Here is a 6,000-nt window from a genome sequence, read left to right on the forward strand (position 1 = left end):
CAGGAAGTATGAGTCTACAATAGAACAGGAAGTATGAGTCTAGAATAGAACAGGAAGTTTGAGTCTAGAATAGAACAGGAAGTATGAGTCTACAATAGAACAGGAAGTATGAGTGTGGGATAGAACAGGAAGTATGAGTCTAGAATAGAACAGGAAGTATGAGTCTGGAACAGAACAGGAGGTATGAGTCTACAATAGAACATGAAGTATGAGTCTAGAATAGAACAGGAAGCATGAGTGTGGAATAGAACAGGAAGTATGAGTCTAGAATAGAACAGGAAGTATGAGTCTGGAATAGAACAGGAAGTATGAGTCTAGAATAGAACAGGAAGTATGAGTCTAGAATAGAACAGGAAGTATGAGTCTAGAATAGAACAGTAAGCATGAGTCTGGAATAGAACAGGAAGCATGAGTGTGGAATAGAACAGGAAGTATGAGTCTAGAATAGAACAGGAAGTATGAGTCTAGAATAGAACAGGAAGCATGAGTGTGAATAGAACAGGAAGTATGAGTCTGGAATAGAACAGGAAGTATGACTCTGGAATAGAACAGGAAGTATGAGTCTGGAATAGAACAGGAAGCATGAGTGTGGAATAGAACAGGAAGTATGAGTCTAGAATAGAACAGGAAGTATGAGTCTGGAATAGAACAGGAAGCATGAGTGTGGAATAGAACAGGAAGTATGAGTCTAGAATAGAAAAGGAAGTATGAGTCTAGAATAGAACAGGAAGTATGAGTCTAGAATAGAACAGGAAGCATGAGTGTGGAATAGAACAGGAAGCATGAGTCTAGAATAGAACAGGAAGTATGAGTTTGGAATAGAACATGAAGCATGAGTGTGGAATAGAACAGGAAGTATGATTCTAGAATAGAACAGGAAGTATGAGTCTAGAATAGAACAGGAAGTTTGAGTCAAGAATATAACAGGAAGTATGAGTCTACAATAGAACAGGAAGTATGAGTCTAGAATAGAACAGGAAGTTTGAGTCTAGAATAGAACAGGAAATATGAGTCTACAATAGAACAGGAAGTATGAGTCTGGAATAGAACATGAAGCATGAGTGTGGAATAGAACAGGAAGTATGAGTCTAGAATAGAACAGGAAGTATGAGTCTGGAACAGAACAGGAAGTATGAGTCTACAATAGAACATGAAGTATGAGTCTAGAATAGAACAGGAAGCATGAGTGTGGAATAGAACAGGAAGTATGAGTCTAGAATAGAACAGGAAGTATGAGTCTGGAATAGAACATGAAGCATGAGTGTGGAATAGAACAGGAAGTATGAGTCTAGAATAGAACAGTAAGCATGAGTCTGGAATAGAACAGGAAGCATGAGTGTGGAATAGAACAGGAAGTATGAGCCTAGAATAGAACAGGAAGTATGAGTCTGGAATAGAACAGGAAGCATGAGTGTGGAATAGAACAGGAAGTATGAGTCTAGAATAGAACAGGAAGTATGAGTCTGGAACAGAACAGGAAGTATGAGTCTACAATAGAACATGAAGTATGAGTCTAGAATAGAACAGGAAGCATGAGTGTGGAATAGAACAGGAAGTATGAGTCTAGAATAGAACAGGAAGTATGAGTCTGGAATAGAACATGAAGCATGAGTGTGGAATAGAACAGGAAGTATGAGTCTAGAATAGAACAGTAAGCATGAGTCTGGAATAGAACAGGAAGCATGAGTGTGGAATAGAACAGGAAGTATGAGCCTAGAATAGAACAGGAAGTATGAGTCTGGAATAGAACAGGAAGCATGAGTGTGGAATAGAACAGGAAGTATGAGTCTAGAATAGAACAGGAAGTATGAGTCTAGAATAGAACAGTAAGCATGAGTCTGGAATAGAACAGGAAGCATGAGTCTGGAATAGAACAGGAAGCATGAGTGTGGAATAGAACAGGAAGTATGAGTCTAGAATAGAACAGGAAGTATGAGTCTAGAATAGAACAGTAAGCATGAGTCTGGAATAGAACAGGAAGCATGAGTGTGGAATAGAACAGGAAGTATGAGTCTAGAATAGAACAGGAAGTATGAGTCTAGAATAGAACAGGAAGTATGAGTCTGGAATAGAACAGGAAGTATGAGTGTGGAATAGAACAGAAAGTATGAGTCTGGAATAGCCCCAGTGAGCAGTTGTGAAATTGCAATTTTTCCATTTTGTTTATACATATTGTGAAAAAACTTAATCAAAATATTTTTAAAAATACACTTCACATGAAGACCTGACTTAAATAATAGGTCATTTTGTTCTGACAGATTCCCTTTAAGTGAAGCAGAAAATGCATGCAGAAACAGCAAAACATACAATTTATCAAAGATATACTACATATCAAAACATTTACATATTAACAAAATAAGGGATATCAAAAATGAATTATACTCGATTAGCCTCCACCCATGTTGTACAACTGCAACACAGGCTTCTTCCTGTGAGAGTAGGCTTAACTTCCTGCATCTACATTTCAATATATTCTCTACTTAAATATATATACTGTATATGATATGGTGAATTGATACTGTTTTTGATAAGAACGCAAAGGTCCTCCTGAGTTAATCATTTCAAAAGTTTATCTTGGTGCATACCGTATAATTACATGCTTAACATCAACATGTCACTGTAGAATTCATCCCTGATTTCAACTACTTAATTGTACATACAAAGATAATTCAGGATAAGGACATTCCAAAGTGCTCAACTCTGGACCGCTGAAGAATGATAAAACCAGACACTGTTTAGACAAAGGACAAAGAACATCATGAACATAAAGCATCCTCAGGAGTATGTAGGTTTAGGTCTGAAAAAGAACAACAGAGCTCAGATTGAACGGCACATGCAGAAGATTGAAGTAAACTTGTCATTTCGGTAACAGTAGAAACTGTTGGGTGACATGTATGCGATATTCTTCAATAGTTTTCCCATCTGCAAGCTCTATTTCTACTATTTAGTTGTCTTAGAACTAGTGGGTGACACTAGCTGCTATCTTATCCCTCATTCACAGCACACACAGACATTATGGGTTCCTGTTCTCGTCTCAATATAGCACACAGAAAAAAAAAGCAAAATGGAGGACATTATACAGCAGTACTGAGCATTGTAGAAGTGAATCCTGCTATGTGGGTGTGGTAAACATTTAGTGTACAAGCACTCATTAGTTTTATCACCCATTAGTGGTTCCTTAAAAATCAAATAGCATATGGACCTACGTTGTTTAATGCAACTGTTCACGTCTGTCTTGTTTACTTATTCCATTAAACTCAGAGCATGTCCAATTCTCAACAGTTTTTAGAGTTCAGACTCAGACATGCAATGTCTGGCTGTCACACTGCAGCACTGCAGGTTAATGCAGAGAAAAACTAACTCCACTAGATGGCAGCAGAGTGGAGTGCTGAATAACCTGCAATGAGCAGACCAGCAGCCCTGCAGCAAGGCTGCCACTAGGTGGCAGCAGAATAGTCAGAGTGATGGGTCGATACCAGAGAGTAGCGCAGTACAAAGTGAAAAATCCAAAACACAGAGTCAGAGGAGCGCAAAAGGCCAGTACCGATCCATAGCAGTGGTATCAGAAGGAAGAGACGGAATAAGGTCAGAGCCAAAGCAGAGTCGCATACCGGGGAAGCAGAACACACAGGGACACACAGAGCCGGGATGGGTTGGGGAAAGGTAAACAGACACGGGTAGGGTCAGCTAAATGCAGCAGGGCAAATCAGGAACTCACCAGAGCCAGCTACACATGTCGAAGGCAAGAAATATAACTGACACTGCATGCAAGATGCAGCGCAGAGATTTAGCAGGCCGGATACAGAAACCAGGCAGAAATGGTTAACCCCTGACCTGACCAAAACGGGAAAGGAGAGACAAGACCAAAACCCGGTCTGGATCATGACACTGGCACTCCATTAAAGAGAAACTGTCACCATGAAAATGCAGTCTATTCTGCTGGCACAATGTTACAGAGCAGGAGGAGGTGAGTAGATTAATATATAGTTTTGTGGGGGAAGAAGATTCAGTGAGACCTGTGTTTTAATCATTTAAACCTCTGCTCTTTCTGTTATTTAGGGTCCAGTGGGTGGTCCTATCAGTGACTGACAGCTAGTCTGTATGCACACTTACTCAAAGACAGCTGTCAATCACTGATAGGGCCGCCCACTGGACCCAATATCCCAGAAAGGGCAGAAGTTTAAATGATTAAAACTCAGGTTGTACAGAATCTTTTTTTCCTCACAAAACTTTATATCAATCTACTCAGCTGCCCCTGCTCTATAACATGGTGCCTGCTGATTGGACTGCATTTTCATAGTGACAGGTACCCATTATCAAGAGATGGCATAAAGAAGCCCTTACTAGAAAGCTGCAGCACAATTTATCTGTGCCCAGGCCTCTTTATTCTTTAGACCCATCAAAGCTGAACATAATGCATATTTGCTCTCCTGTTATATTTTTGCATTTTTTGCATTTTGATTATTTGTCTTGTTTATAGCTGTTTTGATGTATTTAACATCTTTAGATATCTTGTTTTCGCTGTTTTCTATGTATTTTTTCACTTAAAGAGAATCTGTCACCATGAAAATGTAGTCCAACCTACTGGCATCATATTATAGAGCAGGGTGAGCTGAGTAAATTGATATATAGTTTTGTGAGAAAATATTCAGTATAACCCATTATTTCATCATGTACACCTCTGCTGCTTTTTCTGGGGTTTTTGGTCTAGTAGGCAGGGCTATAAGGGATTTACAGTTATCTCTGTATATACACTCATACATAGAAAGCTGTCAGTCACTGATAGGACCGCCCACTGGACTGAAAATTCCCAGAACGGCAGAGGTTTAAATGATGAAAATACAGGGTATACTGGATGTTTTCTAACAAAACTATATAGTAATCTACTCAGCAATTTCTGCTCTAGAACATGATGCTTGCAGAGTGGACTGCATTTTTATGGTGCAAGGTTCACTTTAAAAAATCCAAATTATTTTACTTACATCTTTGAGTCCACTGTAAAATGCTGCAGATTTTCCCTTCTTGTTCACGGCCAAAACACTCCAGACAAAACCAATAGGTCTCAATGTAAATGCAATAAATGATGCAACATTAATACTTTGAGTGATTCATTTAATAATAAGTGAAACAATATTGAAAATTAGGAACATGAAAAAAAAAATTGGTGGACCTCTAGAAATATGAAGCCTCCGAAGAGAGAAGTTAATACACTTAAAAGGACATCAAGTTCATAAAACATCACAGAAAAGAAAAGCAGCCATACTTACCAGTACCTGGTCACAGAAAAGAAAAGCAGCCATACTTACCAGTACCTGGTCACAGAAAAGAAAAGCAGCCATACTTAGCCATACTTACCAGTACCTGGTCACAACACTAATGCACTGCAGAAAGCAGAAAGCCCCAATGATATAAGGCGGGAGCACAAATGAAAAACACTGATAAACCACTGACACATCTACCAGTCATGGGGGGTAGTTGCTTAGTATTCTAAAAACACACAGATAAGGCTTGTATAATGTACCAGTCACATATATGTAGTGTACCATGCTGGTGTACAGCTACTGGTCACCCCATACTATTAGCTCGGGCAGACTGCCCAGCACTCTATAAATGTACCCCACATAGGCAGATACCCCAATTTCTCGCACTAATGCGACTGAGCTTTTCTGCACCATACAAAACATAAAAAGTACATGAGGTAATGGTTGATATTTTGGCTAAAATACTCAAGCTTGCATTTTCTGTCAAGGGTTTTCATTGTCTATTGAGTTCCTACACAAAAACTAAAAGCAATTCACTAAAAAGGACATCAAATCCCCAAAAAACATGTATGTGTGACAATTGTTGAAATGATCCTTTTTTGATCAAGATCTTTGATCTTGAAATGATCAATTGATTATTTCTTGAAAGGCAGAAAAATACACAAGTTGGTAAGGCAGCGACAGCGCCAACAATTTGACAAAGTGTGAGTTTAGTTGGTGAACCATCAGAATCATAAGA

Source organism: Ranitomeya variabilis, chromosome 1 (assembly GCF_051348905.1).
Source record: "Ranitomeya variabilis isolate aRanVar5 chromosome 1, aRanVar5.hap1, whole genome shotgun sequence".
In the NCBI taxonomy this organism is placed as follows: Eukaryota; Metazoa; Chordata; class Amphibia; order Anura; family Dendrobatidae; genus Ranitomeya; species Ranitomeya variabilis.